This window comes from Schistocerca piceifrons, chromosome 8 (genome assembly GCF_021461385.2).
Source record: "Schistocerca piceifrons isolate TAMUIC-IGC-003096 chromosome 8, iqSchPice1.1, whole genome shotgun sequence".
Lineage (NCBI taxonomy): Eukaryota > Metazoa > Arthropoda > Insecta > Orthoptera > Acrididae > Schistocerca > Schistocerca piceifrons.
Genome location: NC_060145.1, coordinates 380,228,323 through 380,256,182, shown reverse-complemented (window position 1 = coordinate 380,256,182; position 27,860 = coordinate 380,228,323). Strand labels below are relative to the sequence as shown.

The window sequence follows — 27,860 nt, the reverse complement described above, 5'->3', positions numbered from 1 at the left end:
GCTTTTTCTGTTAGTCACATATTGTGTTTCTTAAAGTCTCTACTACAACATTTAATTTCTGAAACGCAGCTGTCCCAAGTTTACATATCTGTTACTTTCTCGTTACGCTGTCTTTTAATAGATATTAAATTACTGTATTACATAATGTATAGCGACTAGTCATTTAATGTTTGCCTAGAACTTCGTCCCAGTGTCGTGCATGCTCTTACCTATTCAGTTGTTCTTTCAATGGCGTTTAGCTTACGAATTTAGTGCTGAAGATCCGCGAAACTGAACGCCACTGAAAACCACGTACATAGAAGTACCTCTAAAGACGATAGCGCGGCACTCGAAACTTGCACTAGGTTTCAGTGTTACACATTATAGAACGACTTTTGATAGCCTGCGTCGGTAAACACAGTTTTTTTTTCTAATACCCAAACATTTGCTGCAGATAGTCATGATATTATTTGTTCATCCTGTGCAATAGACTTTTCAACAAATAATTCCCGGAATCAAATATATTTCTGTACTACATCGTCATCATCAAGGGTTAGTCTTGCTAGGCCTGTCCCATCTTTCAAAGATCTACAAATTTGTCTTTCCGTATTCCACTACATTTGCTGAAGGATATGTAAAGATAATTTCTACATCTATTATCGTCCATGCTCTCAACATGATCATACCATTTCAATATTTTATGGCGATTTAAATGTAATGTTTCCGTGTCTGAGCTGCTGCATGGTCATAATGCAAATAAAGAAAACGCACTCGGCAATAGGAATTATTTCTCGAGAAACGCTGTATATGGTAAACTGAAGAAATTAAAAAAAAATAGATCAAATGGCTCTGAGCACTATGGGACTTAACATCTGTGGTCATCAGTTCCCTAGAACTTAGAACTACTTAAACCTAACAAACCTAAGGACATCACACACTCCATGCCCGAGGCAGGATTCGAACCTGCGACCGTAGCGGTCACGCGGTTCCAGACTGAAGCGCCTAGAACCGCACGGCCACACCGGCCGGCGAAGAAATTAAAATCGTGATCTGCAGCAGTAAATATAGTAATGTGAAACCAACATTGGTTGTTGAGCATTTAAAAAAATCAACGCCGTCAAGCTGTTCTAAATGCCAGTTTACGATAATATTGTTTCTACGGTATTAAACACTGAATGGAGAATTCTGGTGCTTCTGTAGTCACAGGAGTTTGGTGAGATCGAGAACAGTAGGAAGTTCTCGAGTTTGGTGAGATCGAGAACAGTAGGAAGTTCTCGACGTTAGCAGACAGAGGTCCAGCTCAGTTACCGGATAATTTCTCGGACGACTTTTTCAAAATTTGTATTTCCCTCATCTGGCCTCCTTACACAGTCACTTCTTTGCAGTTTAACAATGAGATCACTTGACACAGTGACCACTCTGAGTTTTACTCCGATGTTCTCCATTCCAGCACAGCCAATAACAGTCCACATCATCGCTTCTTTAAACATGTGACACTTAAGTAGCTGGATCACTCCTAGTCACGAAAGTTTGACAAAGCACTGGCGGATTCGTATTTCGTTAACTGTAATGTTATGGTCGATTTCTTGTACGAGTGTCTTGAAAGTTCCACAGTTGGTAACTAACGTCCCCGCGCCAAAGGACGCAGCAGCTCGAAGGTGTGTCAGCTGGCGTTAACGCCGCAGCCTGAACTACCAACACTGACACGCTGACTATGAGACGGCTGATGTTTGCCGCTCATACTTCGCTAGTCGTGTTGCGCATATGCACAGTGCTCTGTCCTCTCCCCGTACCACTCGCACATCTGATCGCGGACATCTCGTGGTGCGACCACAGGAGAGGTGTTTTCTTCCGATGAGGCGTGCGACGGTAAAAATTTACTAGGAAAGGAGCAGATTTTACGTGCCACCACTCAAAGTTTGATGCGTCGGAGACGAAGAGTGACGGCAGAGGTTCTTGGAATGCCTTAAGACTCACCACGGTTTGGTACGGGAAGCCTGTGTGTAGGTGGGCAGAAGCATTCCGCAATCGAGCGAGTCTCTCGCGCCCACGCGCACCGGGCGGCGGATAACGAAGCGCGGGCTGGCGGGCTGCGAGCAGCTATCGCGGCACAGACCTGCGCGCCGCCGGGCAGCCATCCAATGAAAACCGCGGCCGCGCACACCACACGCGGCGACGCTCGCGCGCAACTTGCTGGCCCCGCACGGCACCGGCACGCCAGGGCGGTGGTAGGAGTAGGCGCGGGAGCGGGAGTAGGAGAGCAGGAGTAGCGAGGCGGCGGGGCAGGGCGGAGCGGAGCGGCAGGGAATTTTTAATAACAGCGCCGCCAGGGTAGTGGTGGCGGCGGAGGGGAAGGGGAGGGGCGGCGGCTGCGGGCCCCGGGCTCGCGCCGGCCCGCCTCCAGCGCCGTGATTGGTGAGTCCAATATCGCGCGCGTCGCCGCCATCAGCACATTGTCCGCACGTGCGACACCGCCGCTGCGCGGCGCGGCGACACGGTACACGTGTGCCACGCGGAGCCGCCACCTGCGCTGGCCGCCCGCTAGTAAAGGACCCAAGTTAACAACAAAGTGGCAGCCCCCACAGCAGGTGGGCACGCCACTTATTTAGTTTCTCGTCATAAGGCCAAACGAACGCTGACGGATCAAGTTCAGCGTTGCCACCCTCACTATGCTCTAGAATATTCTGTCTCTACAAAATTCTGCAGGACACACTGTTAACATTCAACGAAACTAATAAAGATAAACATTTTAAAAAAATTTCTTCTAAACTAATTAACGTCTCTAGTGTGCAGGATGAAAACCACCAAATTTCTTTTAACAACTAAATTTATACATCCCCATCACTTTACGCTGTGTGGCGGAGGGTGCCTTTTGCACCGTTCTAACTAAACATACGGCACATTTCTCTTCCAGTCGCGAATACTGCGCGGAAGAGCGATTGTAAACTCGAATACCTCTGAATGATAATTAATTTAAACCCTCAGCTGCCGACAGGTGTTGTTCATATACCTCGATGGGGACTGCTGAAAATGTGTGTCCCGACCGGGACTCGAACCCGGGATCTCCTGCTTACATGGCAGACGCTCTATCCATCTGAGCCACCGAGGACACAGATGAATAGCGCGACTGCAGGGACTTATCCCTTGCACGCTTCCCGTGAGACCCACATTCCCAACTGTCCACATTCTACATACGTAATGTATCTAATAGATATTTTCCCATCCACTCATTACTCGCGCGCACTAAGGTGACGATTCCCGTAAGATTTCGGGTAACCTGTGCACATTCGCACAGACGATGGTCAATGGCTGGGTAGCGTTTAACTATATATATGAAGATAGTAACTGTTCTCGAAAGAACAGATACCATTGATGACCGTGCAGCTTCTCTAGAATAAATGATAATTAACATCAATGGTTTCTGTTCTTTCGAGAACAGTCACTATCTTATATATCGAATATCTCTAATTTCACCGTCATACTCTATTCGCGAGATGTTCAAAGCAAAAATAATATACTGGGTGAGTCTTCTAGAAACGTATGCCTCGAAATTTAAACAATAAATCACACCGTGATGCGTAACGCCTCTCTTGTAGCATCTGCCACTGGGATTGGTTGAACATCTTTGTGACTCTTTCGCGCTTACTAAACGTACCTCTCACGAAATGTGCTGCTCTTCTTCGATCTCGTCTATTTCCTCGATCAGTTTTATCTGGTACTGGTCCCAGACAGTTTTCTAAATTGCACATTTCGTGGGTGAACTACACTTCATCACGATTCTTCAAATGAACCTGTCCGATATCTAACCATCCTACAATTAATTTTACGTGATCGTTCCACTTTAAATAGCTTTGCATGCATATTCTTTTATACCTAACTATAAATATCCGTTAGCAACAATATGCTACGTCCTATCTGGTAGTGGCTTTAGATTTCAGTTACAAACTTGGTTTTCGATATCGTACGATAGTTTTCTGTAGGAGTATTCGACAGCGCGAATTTGTATTAACTACAGCGGAAGTACAGAAATTATGAGATAAAATGTTAGTCCAAGCATGCGCCCAATATTTATTTGTAGTGAAAAACAGCTGCTTGCAGTTGATGTAAGATGTACTTCAGACGCACAGGCGTGCATGCTACTGTGTCTTATTCTATAATACAACTCCGACGTTCGTTGCCGTTAGGGAATTGGCAGGATGAAGATCTTCAGAGAGAGAATGAGATGCGCTATTAGAACCATAACAGAAATTTTCAGCCCACCCGAAAATGTGATAACAATCCATTAGGAACCTAACAAACTGCTGGAAGAAGGGCAATGCTATTATCATGCTGCTGGGTAAATTCGCAGAACCGCTACCACCACAATTATTCTACCTCAATCGTGTAACTAAGAGAGATGTACCACTCGTATTGAGGTTTAACGACGCTAATGTTTCCTTCGCTCAATACACGAATGAGATGGGAGTGGATAATTAGTAGCACACCACGTATTGTACATTGGTTTACGGAGTACTTGTGTCAACGTAGGTCACGTATAACCCAAAGCTCTTCCCGGTAATAGAATAACGCTGCGCCCCTTCTTTTCTGATAGCAGATGTAAATTACAATGCAACATATGATTAGCATTCGCGACCCTGGCGTCTGTTTGTATTGAGGCCGCAATTTGAAGCAGTCCGCCCCCGTAATACAAATAATTAAAATAATCTCGCGTTTCTTTATACTTCCTGAATACGCCGACAGGTACACAGATACGAAATATGAGCAGTATTGAATCTTACGTCCTATACCACGTGCATGAACGTTTCTTTTAAGCTCGGTTTGGATTCAGGAGGAGATTAGAAACAAGAGAGGCGTTTCGAGCACTGAGGCTTCTTATCACAAAGTAATTACAGAAAAGCGAATCTACTTATGTTGTCTTTGTGGACCTGGAAAAGGCATCTGATAATGTTATATGGCAAAAGACTTCGGAGAACAGGTCTAAAATAGAAAAAATGCTGATGATACCCAGCTTCTAGAGAAAGAACTGGCTCTTATTACGACTTTTCAAAAAGAATGAGAAGCAAAAATTAGAATAGGTGTGAAATAAGGAAGTGTTTTCGCTCCTCTTACATTCAATCCAGGAACCTATGGACCAAGTTCGCGAAACTACTGGAGATCAAAATTAATGACAGAAAATAGTCACTCTGCGATACGCAGATGATATTGCTGTGGTCATGGAGACGAAAGATGATCTAGAGAAGGTCCTCAGTAAAATGGAAAGGATTTGCTGTAAACATTATGGAATTTGAATAAACAAGAGAAAGACTAAAGGAATGGTACGCAGTACTGAAAAAGAATATGAACCCTACACACACACACACACACACACACACACACACACACACACAAATCCGCATGCTGCTGCTGCTGCTGCCGATGATGATGATGATGATGATGATGATGCTGCATGTGAAGAACCCCATAGATGGAATTCTAACTGCAAAGTGATGCAATCATGGCATTTATTCTGTTTCAACAAATTTCTTGGGGCATATACATATCTCTTATGCACATGTAAATGACCAGAATATGGAAGAAGTAGAAGCTGTTCTGTAGATTCTGGATTTTAGTCCTACACAAGCACACGAAGAATTTTAATCAAAGATTATAAATTGTCTGGTATGTTTATTTTAAAGTGATAATGTAAGAAATACTTCGTTCGCTATTCTTCTCCGCCAGTAAGACAGCAAACATGGACAAATTTATCAATTGTGATACCAAAACTTGTGACACACTGATGTCCTACTTATCGTGAGCAGTCGTCTTAATCATCAAAGCCACTTGAACACGCCTTGCGGCACCAACTAAAATTTCCAGTGTCACTGACCTTTTCTAACTATTATTTACGGACGCCACGGCCAATGAAGTACATGACAATAGTAGTACTGGGGATGAGAGCTAATAAGCTGCTTTCTTTGGTTTAAGTGTTTACATGTATGTCTGTGGACAATTTTAAGTTTATATTTCTATTTGAACTGCGTAGATAATCTACCAGATCGGATTTCTAGTACATGATGCGCCCTGATGGCTAGTAAGAAGCAACTCTTTGCGAAGTTAATGCCGAAAAATGTGTAATGTGTCACGACAAATGTGGAATACCACGAACTGTCTCGTTTCCTTCGGTCAATATATGAATACTCAATTACTACAAAGTGGCACGAACACAAGTGTCAGTTCCTCAAACAGTCAGATGACACACCTCAACCATCTTCCTTAATGTCTTTAAATTGATTATTTTCGTTGTGATATTATCAAAAATTAATTGTTTTCGTTGTTACATTAGTTTATGCCTTCAAAGTAAATTTTACACATCTCACAGGTGCATTCACGATCACAAAACACTCCTCACATTATCATTTTGAGTTAAAACATGCTGCGCGTCTATAATTTTGTTGTGGTGGACTTGTCCCCTAGGTGAAATGAATTTAATGTCTGTATTTATGTTTATGCAATTCGCTCTCCTCAAGCTTTTTAATAAAATCTTATAAATCGCTTCAACTCGTTGGCCGCGATGGCGCTCTGATACTACGCTTGCGCCTGGTCTTAATGTTCTTATGCTGAAACCGGAATTCGTAATTTGCACTCCACAGACTAATGGGCTGATTATGTTCAAGCAAGTATTGATGACACGAAAGCGAGAAGTAACTATAATATGTGGTGTTCATCCGTGATCGTTAGGAGTTTGGCATTTTAACTGCGCCATCACAAAACATATTTTCGACACTGAAATTTGTCATAAACTATCCATTACAATTTTAGAAGAACAGTGATGTCCATACCAACAACACCAGAAGAAAAAATCACATTCATTATTCTTTATTAAAACCGTCAGTGCCTCAGAAGGGAGATCAATACGCAGCAACTAATTTTTGTTTTATTATTTGTCTAATAACCATGAATATCTGACAGGTAGCTAAATAACTTTTAAACTTACCTTAAAATCATTTCTTCTGGACCACTCCTTCTATTCTATCTACATCTACATCGCACGTAAAGTACCTGGCAGATGATTCATCGAACCACTTTCACAATAACTCTCTATTATTCAACTCTCGAACAGCGCACAGAAAAAACGACCACCTATATCCTTCCATGCGAGCTCTGATTTCTCCTTATTTTATTATGATGATCGTTTCTCCCAAGGTTTGTCGGTGTCACCAAAATATTTTCGCATTCAGAAGAGAAAGTTTGTGGTTGAAATTTCGTGAGAAGATTCACCCTAACGAAAAACGCCTTTGTTTTAATGATGTCCACCCCAAATCCTGTATCATGTCCGTGACACTTTCTCCCTATTTCGCGATACTACAAAACGTGCTGCTCCTCTTTGAACTTTCTCGATGTAGTCCGTTAATGCTACCTGGTGAGGATCCCAGATCACGCAGCAGTACTTCAAAAGAGGAGTGGGGGGGGGGGGGGGGACAAGCGTAGTGTGGGCAGTCTGTTTAGTAGACCTGTTGCTTTTTGTAAGTATTTTGCCAATAAACCGCAGTCTTTGGTTTGCCTTCCCCCACAACGTTTTCGATGTGTTCTTTCCAATTTAAATTGTTCGTCATTGTAATTCCGAGGTATTTAGTTGAATTTATTGCCTTTAGCTTTGACTGATTCATCGTGTAACGAAGTTTAACGGATTTCGTTTAGCACTCATTTGGATGACCTCACACTTTTCATTATTTACGGTCAATTGCCAAGTTTCAAACCACACAGATATCGTTTCTAAATCGTTTTGCAATTATTTCGATCTTTTGATCAATGTACTAGACGATAAACGATAGCGTCCCGCAAACAACTTAAGGCGGTTGATCAGACTGTCTCCTAAATCGTTTATATAGGTAAGGCACAGCAGACTGCCTATAACACTACCCTGGGGACCGCCAGAAATCATTTATGTTTTACTCGATGACTTTCCGTCAATTACTACGAACTGTGACGTCTCTGACAAAAATCACGAGTCCAGTAACGTAATTGAGATGTTATTCCAACAGCACACAATTTCACAGCAGATCGGTTGTGTGGTAAAGAGACAAAAAAATTACATTCCGTAGTTTCAGTGAAGCAGTTCAGTTTTTTATTTGTAAGGTTAAAGTGTCAAAGCCTTTTGGGAATCTAGAAATACGAAATCAGTTTGAAATCCTTTGTCAGCAGCACTCAACACTTTGTGTGAGTGAAGAGCTAGTTGTGATTCAGAGGAACAATGTTTTCTAAATCCGTGTTGAGTGTGTTTTAATGCCGCGCGGTTAGAGGCGACATGTCATGGATCGCGCGACCCCTCCCGCCATAGATTCGAGTCCTCCCTCGGGCATGGGTGTGTGTGTGTGTTGTTCGTAGCGTATATTAGGTTAAGTAGTGTGTAAGTCTAGGGACCGATGACCTCAGCAGTTTGGTCCTTAGGAATTCACATACATTTGAACATTTTTTTGTGTCAATAGACCGTTCTCTTCCAGGTAATCCATAATGTTCGAACACAGTGTATGTTCCAAAATCCTGCTGCATATCGACGACGTTCATATGGGCCTGTAACTTAGTGGATTACCTTTCTTGAATATTGGTGAGACCTGGCCAACTTTCCAGTCTTTGGGTACGGATCTTTCGTCGAGCGAGCAACTGTTTATGATTGTTGATTATGTAGCTGTTGCATCAGAATACTCTGAAAGGGACCTAATTGGTATAGTCTGGACCGGAAGATTTGCTTTTATTAAGCGTTTTAAGTTGCTTCACTACTCCAAGGATATTTGCTTCTAAGTTACTCATGTTTGCAGACATTTTTATTTAAAAACTGGTAGCTTGGAAAAACCACACCTTAATTTTAAGTGTGGCTGCATGAGCAGGACTAGAAAAATAATATGTCCATAGAGTTATATCGCGCAAACTGAGTCTTGCCACATCGTTTCGATATATGAATCTTTCGGATAATCTACAACAAGTAACTAACTAACCAACCATATTTTAATACAAAATGATCTGTTCTATTCTTGATACGCTCCTAAAGTTACAACTACCTGTCATAATTCCACATCCACATCTATACTCCTCAAGCCACCTTACGGTGTGTGGCAGCGTGCACTTTGCATAACATTGTCACTTACTCTTTTCCTGTTTCACTCGCGCATAGTTCGCGGGAAGAACGATTGCTGTGGTTCGAAACACACTAATTTTATGTTCATGGTCTTTTCTTGCTTGACTCTTCTAGGCACCAAAGCCCTCGGAATTTTAACGTTAGGCCATACCATGATGCAGAACGCCTCTCCTGCAATGTCTGCCATTGGAGTGTGATGCTTTCGCGCTAACTAACTGAACCTTTAACGAAACGCGCTGCTCTTCTTTGGATCTTTTCTATTTCCCTCATCAATCTTATCCGGTGCGGATCCCAAATTGACGAGCGTTAGTCAAGCATTGGTCGAACGAGTGTTTTGTAATCTACCGCCTTTGTGAGAGAACTACATTTCCTGAGGATTCTTCTAATAACGCTCAGTCTGGCAACTGTCATCACGATTAATTTTAAGTGGTCGTTCGCCTTCAAATCGCTCCACAGGCATATTCTTAAGTATTTTATGGGAGTAACTGTTTCCAGTGATTGTTCTGCAATCGTTTAATCATTCAATAAAGGTTCTTTCTGTCTGTGTATTCTCAATATTTCCTACCGAAATCACTGAAACCGATTTTGCAAAATCTTCTACAGAACACTTCCGCAAAATGGGGAAGTCAAATCCAGTTGTTACAATCTGTCGATGCATATTGCGTACTGTCAAATATCTATAACGTAGTTCGTTTGTCAATTGTACGTTAATTCATCAAAATACTGAATCATGTTAACGTCCTACATTTCCCAACGTAATAAGCATTACACTGCGTACATGTAAATAAATATAAATTGATGGCACCACTAATTTTGCACCGAACGTCATTTATGTCGTGTGTGATACACAAACAGGGATCAGATCACGAAGCGAATATTCTACTGGATGGAGGTCGAAGAACAGCTGGCAGTTTTCAGTAATTACGTAAGTTACCTCTATTAATGTAAACGAAATAGTAGTACGTCAGATATAAAGCTGCTGCTGGCACGACAAAGTAGGATGCAAGTATAATTATAAGGAAACACAGGAAGATCGCCATGTTTAGCACTTGCAGATATTAACAACGCTCTACCGTACCAGTGAGATTATGCATTCATGCCAAAATTACGAGATTAGTCGTGCACGTTGTAATAATGATTTAAATAATAGTAGCTATCGAGCACCTGTAACGCAAAAATAGACCACAATCGTAATATTGCCACTGTTCACTACTTTTAGCCATAAGGGATTATTGCTGATATCCACATCCGTGCTCGCATTTATCAGCAAAGTCAACATATCTGTGGAGACTGGACGATACATTCGCATTCTCACTGAGCTTTAAATCCATAAAGTAGAGTCTTAGAATGTATTCTAACTCAAATGTAATAAAGTATCCCTAACAGATTACCCCCTCCATATCAACCAGCGTGGATTCCGAAAACAACGAGGCCTCGATCATGTGAAACCCAACTTGCACTTTTCTCACATGTCATCTTGAAAGCAGTGGATCAAGGTAGTCGAGTAGATGCAATGCTTCTTGACTTTGGAAAGGCATTTGACGCAATACCAAGCATAACGCTTTTTATCGAAGTACGATCGTATGGAGTATTACGCGTAATATGTATCTGGATTGAGAATTTCTTGGTGGGGAAGTGTATTGGGATCCTTGCTGTTTATGCTGTAATATTAATGATCATGCAGACAACGTTATAGCACCCTCACATTGTTCACTAATGACGCAGTTATCTGCAATGAAACACTGTCTGAAGAAAGCTGTACAAATATTCAGTCGATCCTAATAAGACTTCCAAGTGGTACAAAGATGGCAACTTGCTGTAAATGTTCAGAAATGTGAAATTGTGCACCTTACATAACTAGGAAATCAATGAGTCACACCCGGAATGTATCAACAGAATATACATGAACAGAATGGTCAAACAAGCACAAATAGCTGATACAACTGAAAGTACCCCGTGCCATGCACTTCACAGTAGCTTGCAGAGTGTGGGTCTAGAAGCAAACCTTCATCGATCCTTTGTCGTCAGTCAGAGCACAGACTACAGTACTTGCAAAAATCCGTCGAATATCACGGAGATATCTGCTATCACCTCCCTCGAGCACAAGTATTTGGTAAAATGTTTCTCAAAAACAGGGGAAGTCATTAATGATCTGATCGCTCACGTATCCGGCAATTAACTAAGAAAGTAGCGGCTGTAAGCGTCGCATCGATTGTGGACAAGGAAATGCGAGGCGCAGCAGTTGAAGTCTAGCTTCAGTAAAAACCAAGAGCGCTAATGCGAGGTATAGTAACTGTAAAATAACTGAACACGAGCCAGTAAATTCAGATCGTGTAATTAATATTTTTGTTAATTTATTGCTAACATTAATAGTGGTGTTAAACGACCCGAAAGAAGCACACACGGTTCAGTGAAATTCTCAAAGGTCATATATTCTAGATCGCTGAGTATTTCTTTTGCCGAAGTTGCCCTACAACAACGAGGGGTAGTCAAACGAAAGCGTGACAGATGGAAAAAAAAGTAAAATGTTTATTTCACCATAGCTGTTAATACATTTATCAGTGCGAGTCAAGAAGGTCAGTGCCTTCATGGAAAAATGTTTGTGGTTGGCATGATTGTACCGAGGCGTGCACCACTTAGTCCGAAACATGTGGGCGGGCCCATATGTTGCCAAGGTCGTTTCGACTGCGCTGCGTAAGTTTCGCTCAGCAGCTCTTACACATCCTTCACACGGTTCCGATCTCTCCTCATGCGATTTCCATATTTTTGAAGCCCAGAATAAAGATGTTCGTGGCCGTCCATTTGCTTCGGTCGAAGACTAGCACACCTGGGTAAGATCGTGGTTCCATAGGCTACCGCAAACATTTTTCCATGAAGGCATTGACCCTCTTGTCCCACAGTGAGATAGCTGTATTAACTGTGGTGGCGATTACTTTTGAAATAATAAATAGTTTACCTACTTCTTTTCCATCTGTCTCGTATTCGTTTGATTGCCCCTTATATCACCCCTCCGAGGTCATGCGCTTTAGCGGAGTTGCCACAACTCTTCGAAATCGCCTCGCAAGAGTTTAGAGAAATGGGAAATTCACTATTTATACGAAGATCCTCTTATTATAGGCTTGTCTCCTAATCGCTTTGTTGTGCGCATCGGAAACTGACTACTCTTCCTAAACAAGAGCGCCACATAAAAGAGAGCCGCAGATTTATGCGGTGCTTGTGGTTCATCGGATAGATCAGAACTGGCTGAACTCTTGTGTTCCATCTGTCGTGGGTTTCTTGAAAAGGCATCCTAATATTATGTGAAATTTCTGGACACAGTCCTCAGTGAATTAAGAGCGTACCTATAACCACGCAGTGGAAAATTTAGGTCTTGCGAGTACGTGGTGTTTTCCCGCTGTAGACATCGCTAGAAAGAGACTTCGGACCAGGAATCAACCGGACAACACATGCAGTACGAAGTCAAACGCCCACTTCGACGTGTCGGTAACAAGATGGAGAATAACCAAAACGAAGGAAGGCATCGCTTGTAGGACTAACTCCAGTTTACCCTAAACGATACATGACGAAATGGACATACACGTTCCAGTACATATATGGAGCAAATTTTATTCCGACATTAAGAAATTATACTAATTATTTTTATTTTTTGTCCTGTTTAATTGCAGTAATGTAGCTAGTATCATTGACGAGCCAGAACATAATAACCCTGTCCAGCGCGAGATCGAAGGCCGCCTGGTAACGTTGCGGGCATGTAACACTGTAAAGAAAATAAAAAAGCGGAGTAGAGGTGAATGGAGATTCATTCTAGAAACAATAATGGCCGCTAAAGGAGAAATCCACTGACGTTGCGGCTTTAAGAAAGAGTGGATTATTATGGCCCGGCGTCTGGAAACGGACATCTCGGAAATTGCGAAGCTTTTCGGCTGTTCGCGTGCTACTGTCGTGAGCATCTATGAAGAATGTTGAAGGACGATGACGCCACGATTAGACGATAAGATGTTGGAGTCCACGCCTCATCACACAATGTACAGGTCGGAGGCTTGCCCGCTCTGTGAAGTAGGATAGACGCTGATCTGTTGCAAATCTGAAACTGAGTACACTGCTGGGTGAAGTAAAAGTTTTCGAAGTACATCGTTCGGCAGACACTGTTGTACGTGTGGCTCTGCAGCAAACGTGCCCTACGTGATCACCCGTTGAGGCAACAGCATCATCGACTAAGAGTGCCGTAAGTATTGGATCACTGTTATTGGACCGTGGATCAATAGGCACCTTTCGCCTGGTAGGACAGTCAAGTTTCTTGTTACACGAGATATAGTCATGTCCGGATGTGGTGCCATCCACGGCAACGGCTGCTCGAGAAATGCCTCACGCCACGAATGAAGGCCGGTGTGGAAAATACTGCACCATGGGAGACATTCACCTCACGTTTAATGTCTTTCCCGACAGCGACAGCATCTTCCTGGAGGATAACTGTCCACGTCACAAACCTCAATCGTACTACAGTGGCTTGATTAACATGACAGTGAACTCACATTGATCCAATATTTGTTTAGTCGACCTGTATTAACATGGACAATAAAACATCAGTATTCCAGCAGCGACTAACTAGCGCTGCATGGTGGTAGTGGTATGCGCGGGCTTGGGCGGCACGCGAGTCGCTACATTACTGGTTATTTTGTCTATTTTACTGTACCTTTTAATACGTATCAATAAAACGAATCGCCGTGAAAAATTACTGAGTGAACTTCAAAATAATTCTTCATTGAGAAAATTTTCAAGTCTTTATACGTTTTTATAGCAGTCGCTCCTTCCATAACCCATCGATCAGCAATGTGCACAGAGGTAACTAATTCCTACTATTAAAATTGCATTCTGCTACGCTTCTAGCAGTGTTTTGCACAATACAGCTCTTGATACGGCAATGTTTCACGAGGGCCTCTCATCTAACATTACCTTCTTCTTCTTCTTCTTCTTCAAGGAGTAGACGACTGTTCTTTATTTTCGTCGCTTCTATAATGTTTTAAAAATATTCAGTTTTATCGGCATACCATTATTTTTAAACCTGTCGGCTCTCGTGCAATTTTTCACGTATCTCAGTACTCTCATTTCTGATGCCTGTATTTTACCAAGATATTTAGTACCCGATACGCAAGAATCAGAGCCATAGAGAAAAACTGGCACCGTGATCACTTTATGCAATTTCATTCGTGTTTTCGTAGATAATGTTCTTCGGATTGTACCACATACGGTAGGGTACTTACTGAATTTGTGAACTATATCATGGCCAATTCCGTAAGTTACGTGATAGCCAAGGTGTTGCAACTGAGACACTTGTTCAACACATCTATTATCTAGAGTTACTTTCACCTATAGTGGCATCTAGTGCTGCGTTTTGCAACTGGACAAGTTAACCTGTTAAGAAGAATCCGCTCTATGTCGGGAACTCCTGTAGCTGTGTTTGGGTGCCTCTAGGTATATCACCGGATCCATTTACAGCGTGCGTTTTAGCGTGGCAACCTCTGCAGTGAGCGGAAATTCGTTGTTTCTTGTCATTTAAAGTGATCAAAGAATTTTGCCGTCAGATACAGTGTACTCTGGTGTATTATTTCAGTGAAAATAGGGAAGGGCAGTGAGTCCTCTCGCACTATACATTCCTAACTTTAGTGTGCAGACGCAGGAAAAAGAGGCCTGCAAATGAACAGTTGCGTACAGCATTCTTTGACGTATTATTTTAATTTCTGGACTTGCTGTGAGCGTCCACTCCCTATTCATATTATCTATGTAAATACTCGTATTTTAAAAAAATGTAGGGGATAATTTATAGGGTTGACATGTTCCGTGACTGATGCAGATGCCTATTATTTGCGTACCATGATAAAATCCTTTTATGACATCAACAAAATACGAAGGATCTTCTTGTGCCACCGATACTTGCCTCACACAGTCAAAGAAAAGCTAAGTTCTCCTACAATTTCAAAAGAACAATTTCAAATATTTACAGAAAATTGCGAAAAAAATATAAAAAATAAAAACATCGGCAATCGATACTGCCATTTCGATATCGATATTGGGAAATAATATATCGCCGATATTTATCGATACTTTTCATAAAAGTATTGATACATCGATATTTCATAGACAGCCCTAGTCGCAACCTCAAGTAAGGGTCAGCCGCTGCCAGACACAGCAGTGAGTGGAAGAGGTCTGCCTGGACGCCCTCAGTATGTTTCATTCATCAGAGTGCGGTTTTGCTCCCCGGCTCTGCAACCATTGATAAAAACGACCTTTTCGTCTTAGTCACATCCAGCAAAACAAACTGTATTAGCAGTCAGAACCTTATCGAAGTTTTTCAAATAACTTCCGGGATTTCAGCCAGGTAACACTTTCAGCGACCGCCGATATTTCGGCGGGAGAACACACCGCCATTTTCAAGGCAAACTGCGACGAACAGGCGACTTACATGCAAATTTAAAACCTCGGTTCTCGGACTAATGCAGGAAAGATAACACAAACATTGAACACTAGTGCCACCAAAGATGAGCAAGTCAGAGCTATCGATAATGAGACTACGAACTCGCAGGTGAGGTAGCGTTGACTCTGTCCCCCTGTTTTTTGACAAGGGAGAGAGCCGGATTCCAAACCGAGTTTAAACAAAAACCTCTATCCCTGTTAACGAGGTTGCTCGCTAATTTAATCTTAACTGCCTCCTAAAGGCAATGTTGGACGTGCATGCCATGTCTCGGTGTTATTATACAGGGTGTTACAAAAAGGTACGGCCAAACTTTCAGGAAACATTCCTCATACACAAAAAACGAAAATATGTTATCTGGACATGTGTCCGGAAACGCTTAGTTTCCATGTTAGAGCTCATTTTATTACTTCTCTTCAAATCACATTAATCATGGAATGGAAACACACAACAACAGAACGTACGAGCGTGACTTCAAACACTTTGTTACAGGAAATGTTCAAAATGTCCTCCGTTAGCTAGGATACATGCATCCACCCTCCGTCGCATGGAATCCCTGATGCGCTGATGTAGCCCTGGAGAATGGCGTATTTCATTACAGCCGTCCACAATACGAGCACGAAGAGTCTCTACCTTTGGTACCGGGGTTGCGTAGACAAGAGCTTTCAAATGCCCCCATAAATAAAAGTCAAGAGGGTTGAGGTCAGGAGAGCGTGGATGCCATGGAATTGGTCCGCCTCTACCAATCCATCGGTCACCGAATCAGTTGTTGAGAAGCGTACGAACACTTCGACTGAAATGTGCAGGAGCTCCATCGTACATGAACCACATGTTGTGTCGTACTTGTAAAGGCACATGTTCTAGCAGCACAGGTAGAGTATCGAGTATGAAATCATGATAACGTGCTCCATTGAGCGTAGGTGGAAGAACAAACTAAAATGAGCTCTAACATGGAAATTAAGCGTTTCCGGACACATTTCCACATAACATCTTTTCTTTATTTGTGTGTGAGGAATGTTTCCTGAAAGTTTGGCTGTACCTTTTTGTAACACCCTGTATAACATGGGGTGACCAGTATCCAAGCAGTGTTCGGCAATAGCAGATCTACTTGGCTGCTGTAATCGTGTGTGCCGTTTATGCTCAGTATATCGGTCCTCCACGGTCCTGATAGTTTGACCAGTATATGCCATGCCACAGCTACAAGGAATGCGATATACACCCGCCTTACGCAGACCAAGACCATCATTAACAGAACTCAGAAGCGCTCTAACTTTAGATGGAGGTCGGAAAACACATTTCACATAGTATTTCCGTAAAATACGACCGATCTTGTTGGAAGTGTATCCTACGAAAGGCAAAAAGGCAGTAGTCTTAGGTGTCGACTCAGAATTATCATCAATCACCTGATGTACAGTTGCTTGATAGCGCAGCGCACGTTCAATCTATCACTATAACCATTTTGACGAAACGTATCTTCAAGATGGGACAGGTCAGCTGGCAAAGTCTCAGCGTCTCAGCATCAGTCCGAGAACCGAGGTTTTAAATTTGCATGTATGTTGCCTGTCCGTTGCAGTTTGCCTTGACAATGGCGGTGTGTTCTCCCGCCGAAATATCGGCGGTCGCTGAAAGTGTTACCTGGCTGAATTTCCGGAAGTTATTTGAAAGTTGTATACGCCAGGAGAAACTCAGGTCTCTTATCGAAGTTTATAATCATCTGTACACTGGGATGAAAGGTTCATTCTGTATTATATCATGCGATAAAATTCATATGTTCAGCAGCATTAACATAGACATTTCTGTGGACATGGATTGATTCCCCATTAAGTATTTCAGACTGTTCAAGTTATTTATATCTTCTCCAGAAGCAAATCTAGGCTTGCCAGGACCCACTACAGTGCCATCTCGGGTGGCTCAAATGTTTTTTCGTCCGGCATTACAGTTTTTGTAATCAATGAATGCGAGGTGTGATACAAGGTGAAATCGTCTTCTTCTTTCAATCAGTATTTTCAATTAAAATACGTTGTCTACGTATGATCGACTGTTCATTAACGCAGCTTGTTCTTTAAGTAACAGTAAAATATATTTTATAACTTGGATATGGAGAAGTGTAAATCACGCTGTAGCATTTCTCCAAGACGAAGCCTAAGTGGTGGTATAAAAAGAATGGGCGCAACGGATGAACAGTTCAGCATGGCTTCCATTGTTCATTTTCCACATCGGCGGCTAGCCCAAACTACTGCGAAAGAACACAGCTAATGCACAGAAAATGTGCAAGATTTTACGCGTTGCACAATGGCAAACGAGCCCTCGCACTCGCTAACTACAGCCTGGGAGCCGTGTCAAGGACTACCAGCTCTCTCTGCAGCTGTAGGTTCGCAACCGCTCACAAATCACGACAGACGGAATCGCCATCAAAACTGCCAAAGAAAATTTATGAGTTTACTGTGACCAGTCTATAGTCCCTTGTAATCTGCGTGAATATATCGAATTTTTTTGAACGCGAGTTGCTGGCAGTCGTTTCAACAAATTTCACGAAACCTACACAGATTTTTTTGCGATTCTCATTTGCAATTGATTTCAGTTCTATAGTAAGCCCCAAGAAATCGTGAGTCCAAGAGAGCTAAAGGGAGGGAGATATAAAGAGCAGGTGGGGGCTGTTCTTACGCTCTTGACTGGAGAGTGTGTATATAGCGATACTGCGTTCAACGTAATGTCTGTAAAGTTCGCATCAGATGAAGAGTGATCGGATGACAATCCCAATTGAAAGGATCAACCGATATTAAAATATGAGTCATGAAATGTTGAAGATGAAACTACCTGACTTACGCGATATGGCCTACATCAATGTTATATACTCCAAAAGCAAACTCTGCTCCATTCGCAAGGAACGCAAACTACACTCTCTTAACTTATTCCCTACATAATGTAGGCGAAGGAGGTAGTAGAATTTTTTTCAGTTTATCTCAATTGCGGACTGTCACAAATTTACAAAAAAAGAATTCGAAATTTATTCGCTGCGTATCACGAGCGGGCACCTTAAGCACTTCGCCGTGGACGCTCCTCGAACCGACCCGAAGCTGCACATGTCACACTTTATACATACGTATCATACATTTATTCATCACCTATTGCTCGCCAACATTATTAATTGTATTCTCTCACCGGGAGAATGAGACTACGAAGAATCGAGAGCACTGTTTTTTATCGTCGTATACGCGTCTTGTCTTGCAAAACACTCAGGTGACAAAAGTCATTGGATACCTCCTAACATTGTGTCGGGCCCCCTTTCGACCAGCGTGGTGCAACAACTCGTCGTGGCATGGACTCAACAAGTCGTCGTGAGTCCCCTGCAGAAATACGAAGGCATGCTGCCTCTATAGCGGTCCATAGTTGCGAAAGTGTTGTCGGTGCACGATTTTGTGCACGAACTGACATGTCGATTATGTTCAGTAAATGTTCGATGGGATTCAGGCCGTGCGATCTGGGTGGCCATATCATTCGCTCAAATTGTCCAGTATGTTCTTCAAACCAATCGTGAACAATTGTGGCCCGGTGGCATGGCGCATTGTCGCCCATAAAAATTCCATAGTTGTTTGGGAACATGCAATCCATGAAATGAATGGCTACAAATGGTATTAAGTAACCGGTCCGCCCCCGGTAGCTGAGTGGTCAGCGCGACGGACTGTCAATCCTAAGGGCCTGGGTACGATTCCCGGCTGGGTCGGAGATTTTCTCCGTTCAGGGACTGGGTGTTGTGTTGTCCTAATCATCATCATTTCATCCCCATCTACGCGCAAGTCGCCGAAGTGGCGTCAAATCGAAAGACTTGCACCAGGCGAGCGGTCTACCCTCATCACACGCCATTATTATTATTATTATCATTATATTAAGTAGCCGAACATCCATTTCCAGACAATGATCGGTTGTGTTGGACCAGAGGACTCAGCCCATTCCATGTAAATAGAAGCAACACGATTATGTAGCCACCATCAGCTTGCACAGTGCCCTGTTGAAGCCGTTGATCCATAGCTCAGCGAGTAGTGCGCCATACACGAAACCTACCATCAGCTCTTACCAACTGGAACTGCGATTCATCTGACTACGTCACAGTTTTCCAGTCGCCTAGGGTCCAACAGATACGGTCACGAGCCCACGAGAGGCGCTGCAGGCGATGTCGTGCTGTTAGCAAAAGCATTCGCGTCGGTCGTCTGCTGCCATAGCCCATTAACGCCAAATTTCGCCGCACTGTCCTAACGGATACCTTCTTCGTACATTCCACACTGATTTCTGTGGTTATTTCACGCAATGTTGCTTGTCTGTTAACACTGTCAACTCTATGCCAACGCCGCTGCTATCGGTCGTTAAGTGAAGATCGGGACCACTGCGTCGTCGGCAGTGAGAGATAATGCCTGAAATTTGGTATTCTCGGCACGCTGTTGACACTGTGGATATCGGAATACTGAATTCCCAAACGATCTCCGAAAGGGGATGTCCTATGCGTTTAGCTCCAACTACCATTCCGCGTTCAAAGTCTGTTACTTCCCGTCATGCGGCCATAATCAGTCGGATACGTTTTCACATGAATCAGCTGAGTACAAATGTCAGCTCCGCCAATGCACAGCCCGTTTATACCTCGTGTACACGATACTACTGCCATATGCGTAAAAGAAAAGAAATTACTGACGATCGACAGCTGTACGAAGTAATTCGATATTTATTCACTGACTGCCAATTCTTTGACATGAACTGCGTTAGGTATGTTCTTAACAGATAGTACATCTACATCTAACCTTTGTCTAATTTTTACACGAAATCTCGTAAAACTTTCTAAATAAAACGAACTTTTTAACGTGCTACATCTTTATTTTTCATGCCAACATATTTGCAGCCCTCTGTATCTAGAGGCTCCATATTTTAGAGAGTGACATGGCGATGTGTAACGTAATTATGTCGGTGCATCAGAAACAGCGTACTGGAATCGAGTAACGAATACGAAGTTTTCGTCCCCACGTTTAGCATTTTCTCCTTGTGCAGGACACTGCCCGACCACACACAAGCGTTGCGACATCTGCAACAATCCGACGTCTTGTGTTCACTGTTATCGACCATCCTACATCCGACTTGGCCACATCAGATTTTCACCTGTTTGGAAATTTAAAAAAAAAAACACCTTTGCAGACTTGACGCTGCAAGCAGAGGTGAGGTTGTGGTTCCGTCAACGAAGTCGAACATTCTACACTGACGGTATCAACAAAATGATCTCTCGTTGGGAGAAAAGTGTTTGTCGCGAATTGACTATGATCAGAAATAAATATATAGCGTCAGGCGGTTGCAAATATGCAAGCGTGCAGAATGAAGATATACCGGGTGGTTATAATTAAACTTTTCCTATTTAACATGTTATAACACGAAAACTAATTACCGTACGAGTACCAAACTTGGTAGCATTAATGTCCAGAGTATGGTACGCACGATTTCCATGCGTCACAGCGCCACCGTCCGGTTCCAACTACAGCCACGAGGTGCCATGATCAGTCATCATCATTCATAGTCTCACACACCTGACCAGTCACAGTGACTTGTTCACGTGGCAACATGAGTTTGGACAAAAGGAGCTGGGCATTACTGGTGAAGCTCTATTTTCAAAACAACAGTAATGCTGCAGCTGCACTTCGAGAATATTTCAGGCTGAAAGGATTACGGAAGGATTCTCTTCCTCCACGTGTTATGCGGAGCATGGTGAAGAAGTTCTGATCAACCGGAGAACTGGGCGTCTCTCCGGGAAGAGGCCGACGTCCGGTTGCACTGCAGGTGGTTGATGAAATCGCTGTTGCTATGGCAGACAACGCTGCCTGCAATTCCTGATCGTCAGGAAGTGCGCGTGCTATGTCACCACAGGTGAACATCCCGTGGTCCACTACATGAAAGGTGCTCGAACCATTCTCAAATGGTATCCGTACAAGATCCATATCGTACAGCAGCTTGCACCACAAGACGCACAACGACGTGTTGACTTCGTTCTCCACTTTCTCGCAAGGATTGAAGTTGACGAGGGCTGGCCCTTGACCATCCTATAGACAGACGAAGCTCATTTCCCTCTGACGGATGAGGCGATTACACAAAATTGTCTAGTGTGGGGATTTTCATCTCTAGTCACTGTACATAAAGTGTCTCTGTATGGTGAACGTGCCACTGTATGATATTGCTTCATGGCTACGTTCATAATTGGGCCATTCTTTTTTGAACAGTTTGTCGCTCAAGGACCAATGACGTACAGTGGGCAGCGTCAATGCATTTGCTTCGCCCTTCAGGGGAGAGAGGCATTTAACCCAACAGTTTTCATGCAAGATGGGTCCCCACCGCATATCGCTCGCGATGTTCACCTGCTTCTCCGAAACACATTTGGAAACGTTCGAATTATCAGCCGATCGTTTCCAAATGCTTTGCTGGCGAGATCACCTGATCTCACTCCCTGTCATTTCTGGCCATGAGGCTACCTGAAAGAAAGGATTTATCGAATAACATTCACACATGTGCTGATCTAAAGCGAGGCATATGAAGAGTGATAGCCAGTATACCTACTGACATGCTTCGTTCTGCTGTGCCGAATGCAGTCCTGCGCTTTCAGACTCTCCTGGACACTGATGGACGCTATACTGAGCCCTTTTTGCAGCAGTAATGGTACCGGTATGTAATGGTATGATGTATCGTAGGAGCACATTAAAAGTGTTTCACTTGAATTGATTCTGCATTATTTCTCTTCCCCATGTTCTTGACGTTAATACTACGAAGTTTGGTACTGTGACGGTAATTACTTTCCGTGTTATAACGTGTTAAATAGGGAAGGTTCAATTATAACCAACCAGATAAATGTTAATAACGTCTGCTTTATTTAACAAGCTTTAACTCTTTTAATACAACAAATTCGCGGGCACTACTTTTCAGCATGTCCTCGTACATGCCTGACGTACTGAATATGCGAAACCGTAGCAAAAATTGATTGCTGTGTAATTTTGACTCAGAATAGCGTTCCCGGGTCATCAATCGTATCTGGACTAACAACCGTCACAAATCAGGCGCAATGTCTGATTTTTAGACAGTTTTCCCCGCTCGTTCCGGCAAATTCTGCGCTCGTCTCCAATCTCCGCTTCGGGAAACACGATACACTAACAGTTAAAACACAATAACACACACAACAAAGTTACCAGAGCCTATCGAGTATGAACTGGAATTTATATGTGGTGGCTGTGGTAGAGGACGGAAATGGGCGCGACATCCCCATGACGATGCTGGGAAAGCCTGGAATAGCGTTGTGATGGTGCAGTTCGTGTGAAGCGACCGCTCGTGGCAGGCCACCAAATGCCAGTGCATAATCAGCAAGTTCTAGGGAAAAAAGGCACCAAACTGCTGAAAATTTTGAAGAAGCTTAGCGCACAGTTTGGACAAGAAACCCATTCGAAGGCTTAAGTGTATGGAGTGGTGGAAACGAGGTGAAGCCGGGTAGTGTAAGGCCGGAAAACGCATGTCAACTGGAAAGGTACTCGCAGCCCTGTTATTGGGACTCTGGGAGCGTTCTGTCAGTGCACTTTCTGCATGACCACAGTACAGTGAACCCACCCTACAAGACAAATGCTGGAAAATGCAACAAAGGACGACAACTTAGTCTTCAGTAGGACAATGCAAGGCCGCACTCTGCTGCTTTAACGATCTTAAAACTGACTGAAGTATATAGGCAAGTCTGGAATATCATCCTTACAGTCCAGATTTATCACCCTGCTTCTGCCACATCTTTGGATCGCTGAAAGAACTTCGCGGACACCAATTCGATGGCACGGTAGAGGAATTCGTGCGCGAAGAGAGAAGTTTGAGGGCAAGTGGCTGGCACTTGTCCCTCTTGCGGTTCTAGGCGCTACAGTCTGGAACCGCGAGACCGCTACGGTTGCAGGTTCGAATCCTGCCTCGGGCATGGATGTGTGCAATGTCCTTAGGTTAGTTAGGTTTACGTAGTTCTAAGTTCTAGGGAACTGATGACCTCAGATGTTAAGTCCCATAGTGCTCAGAGCCATTTGAACCATTTTGAACTTGTCCCTCTTCCTTCTTCGAAGTTGGCATCACAAACTTGTCATTTCGATGGGAAAACTGTGGGGGTAAATCACGAGGGTATGTATATTAATGAGGTGCGGACATTTTCGTTTTGGTTGATTCAATAAAGTTTACAAAAAAAATTCCGTGTTCATATTTGATCTTCCTTGTACTATGATTCATGACAGTGTACACGGCTTCGCCCCCTTATATTAACTGACAACTTTGGCGACGAAGTTGAACAAAAATAAATTTACTAAACCATGAAAACAGCGAATCGCGTTGCAAGAGGTAATCTCTATATAGGAAAGAGAGCGTTTCCGGGTCAGCACCCACAATGACACTCTACCAAAAAAATGGCTCTGAACACTATGGGACTTAACTGCTGAGGTCATGAGTCCCCTAGAACTTAGAACTACTTAAACCTAACCAACCTAAGGACATCACATGCATCCATGCCCGAGGCAGGATTCGAACCTGCGACCGTAGCGGTCACGCGGTTCCAGACTGTAGCGCCTAGAACCGCTCGGCCACTCCCGCCGGCACACTCTACAACCGTTGCCAGTATGCACAGCTAATCGTGCTTATTCTTGGTAATCAAGCCAATTTAATAATTCAGTGACTAGCCACTATCGCAGAAAATTTTCATTATTTTTTTCCGAAAGTGATATCGACCCAATTTCTGGTTTTAAGGGAATTTATAGAAACCCAAACAAACTACGCCGACCATCCCGTTGGGAAAAAGACAGTTACATAGGCGGAAAGCATGCGAGTCTGACAAATCTGTTCACGGTGAGGCCTTAAGCCTGTGCGCTTGGATGCCTGTAACAGAATTCGAATAACGATCCACGGAAACACGAATGCACGCGTGTGAGCAAAAGGGTTTGTGGACGGCCGCGGGTAGAGGAAGGGGAAGCCGAGGTAAATGCTTAACGTGGAAAGGTGTCGCGAGCTTTACGAGCGCCGAGACTCAAGTGCCACTAAAGCGCGACAATGGGCAATTTGGCGGCATAAAGCGACTATTAGAGGCCGCTGCCGGTATCGTATACGGCTCCTCCAGCGCGCCCCGCCGCCGTAAATAAACCCAGCGACGCTACCTTGTCCGCGCCGCTGCTTATGGGCCACCGGTTGTAGTTACCCCCACATCTGACGCGCCAAAGCGACGATCAAATTGTAAACATTATTTATGTCTGCTAAGTCTACGATTACTTGTAGACAGCAAGGCTTCCCTCAATAGGCAGTAACAGCATCCACACGCTCTGGAGGAATCGATTACAAAAGACACCGCAAAACTGGTCTTCGTACGCCCCAATACAGGCACATTCTAAGCTGGTCGGACTTTTCACAACAGGTGCACTGACACATTATAATATTTTTGATAATTTAATGGGTAACACCACGGATTCATATATAGAGCGGACGGAAAATGTCTACGGGAAATTGCTAATATTTCCAAAAACAACTGGTCTATTTGATTGAAACGAAATTTGTTACAATCAGAAGGATATAGGCACCTACATTTTCTACCAATTTCTCCAATACTTTGGGAATGTTGAACACATGTCAACAGAAACTCTTCTGGTACACTGGTGAAAACATGCCAGACGCGGGCATCCAAATCATCCAAGTTATGTAGTTCGGTCCCATAAACTTCCTCCTTTGACCAGACACACAAGAAGTAGCTCGTTTTGTGATCGGGGCTCTGCGGTGGCCATTCACGAGGACCTTGGCACCCTACCATCGTCTCGGAAGCCGGTCGTCGAGCTGTTTCCGTACAATGATTGCAAAATGTGGCTGAACACCACCGAACTAAAGCTGAGCTCATTGATACTGTTGTAAATGGACGCAGTTGGGAAATCTGAGTTTCCAATACGGCTTTGTACCGGCCTCAATTCACCGTGTTCCGAAGAGGTAACGGACCAATAAGTTGTTTTGATGGCTTCAAATGGCTCTGAGCACTATGGGACTTAACTTCTGAGGTCATCAGTCCCCTAGAACGTAGAACTACTTAAACCTAACTAACCTAAGGACATCACACACATCCATGATCGAGGCAGGATTCCAACCTGCGACCGTAGCGGTCGCGCGGTTCCAGACTGAAGCTCCTAGAACCGCTCGGCCACCCCGGCCGGCGTGATGGTCCTTGAGTGCAAAGTAGAGATAGGACATGTGCGATAGAACGAACACCACATATATACTAGTGCTACCTAAACGCCTTGACGGCATTTCATGATATATTTTCTTCAGCGTGGATGCACCCTGGGTCCGACCTCTTGCGGGAGTCGTGCCTGCTGCGAGCAATCGGGATGGTGGTCAGGGGGGCGCTACGGAGGTACTGTGCGTCAGGATGGGAATTTGGGTTAGACGGGGAGCGTGCTCAGACGGCGGAGGCGGCGGTTGGGTGACCGCTAGCGGAAAGCGGGAAGTCTGGATTCGCGTCCCGGCCCGGCACAAATTTTCACTTGTCGCCAATGAATTATTTCAATGCGCTCACGCTGCTGACATCGGCATTTCTCTTTTTCGTCGTGTATATACACGACCGCATAATCATGAACGTGTGCTGTCTGTTCGTTCGGACGTGTCTCACATGTAATAGTAATAGGTCCTTTACGACTTTCAAGGGAATCTTTCCCCGAAAAAGTCCAGGTAAAGATGATGGACGTGGATGGCGGTTACGGACCCTTCTCTCCAAAATAGACTATAAGGCTCTGCAATATTAAGATTTGGTGATTGTAATGATCAGGGGAGATGCGATAATTCATCCTGCTGACAAAGCCAGTCCTGAATGATGCGAGCTTTGTGAACAGGTGCCATGTCGTCTTGGAACGCACCGTCATTATAGGGGAACAAACAGTGTACCAGGGGATGAACCAGATCACTAAAATGATCACATAATCCTTGGCAGTAACGCGTCATTGCAGAATACCCATGGGGACCATGCAATACCACGATATGGCTGTCCAAACCATCACCGAACACCATCATATTTCACCCTCGGGATGTAAACTCGGGGCCGGCCGGGGTGGCCGAGCAGTTCTAGGCGCTACAGTCTGGAACCGCGCGACCGCTGAGGTCGCAGGTTCGAATCCTGCCTCGGGCATGGTTGTGTGTGATGTCGTTAGGTTAGTTAGGTTTAAGTAGTTCTAAGTTCTAGGGGACAGATGACCTCAGAAGTTAAGTCCCATAGTGCTCAGAGCCATTTGAACCATTTTTGTAAACTCGGTCAATAACCAAAAGCAGTGTGAAACAAAACTCATCCGACCAAATGATATTCTTTCCTAATCCAGGTTTTATGGCTTCGGCAGCACGTTTTCATGTTAAGTAAATGTGCACCACTGATGAGTGGTTATGGAATTCCAGCTCGCCCTGCAATTCCCAGCTAATGCAGCTCCCTCCGCGTTGTTCTGATGCTGACACTGTTCGCGAGTGCATCATTCAGTCTTTGCAGTTGTCGTTCTCTTTATTTTTCGTCACGGCTCTCTTCAATGAGCGGCCGTCACAACCGCTCAATACACACTTTCGTCCACATTGTGACTTAGCGGGTAGCTCTCTTCATACAAACACCAACTATTTGTCACGTTCGAATTCATTTAGCTCCAACATATGCGTTCAACACTACACAGAACACGACTGACACTTGCAACATTTTGACGAAATTACACACCTGTCGTTCGTCGTCAAATACAAGCGAGCCTTCTGCAGGCTTGGCTAGTATCTTCATTTACGCTAAAACACGCATTTCTCGCGGCGTTTTCATATTTTTGTCCAGTCCCTGTTTATGACGTCCTGATGCTACCAAGGCGCACTGTCAGAAACTCAGCTTCCTGGAGGTCTGCACCAATGCGGATATTAGTTGATATCGATAGTGATGCTTACTTATCGAATAGAGGTGTGCGCCAGTACGGAAATCCGCGTGGTTAAAAGTCGTAAGATTGTTGTTTATATTAACATGACTCAAATTCAAATGGCTCCAAGCACTATGGGACTTAACTTCTGAGGTCATCTGTCGCCTAGATTTAGAACTACTTAAACCTAACTAACCTAAGGACATCACACACATCCATGCCCGAGGCAGGATTCGAACCTGCGACCGTAGCGGTCGCGCGGTTCAAGACTGTAGCGCCTAGAACCGCTCGACCACAGCGGATGGCATGTTACATGACTGATATTAATAGTAATTCATGTAAGTCACTGTTATTCCCCATTTGGGACAGAGTG

The 27,860-nt window shown here is 43.8% G+C and overlaps 1 protein-coding gene and 1 non-coding gene across 2 annotated transcripts in view; both read right to left on the bottom strand.

Annotated features, from left to right (window-relative positions):
* LOC124711126 (homeobox protein PKNOX1-like) overlaps window positions 1-27,860 on the bottom strand; it is a 731,542-nt gene that overhangs the window by 527,699 nt on the left and 175,983 nt on the right. The window lies entirely within an intron of this gene.
* Window positions 3,015-3,089, bottom strand: Trnat-ugu. The gene has a single exon. It is a non-coding gene; the product is annotated as a tRNA-Thr (tRNA).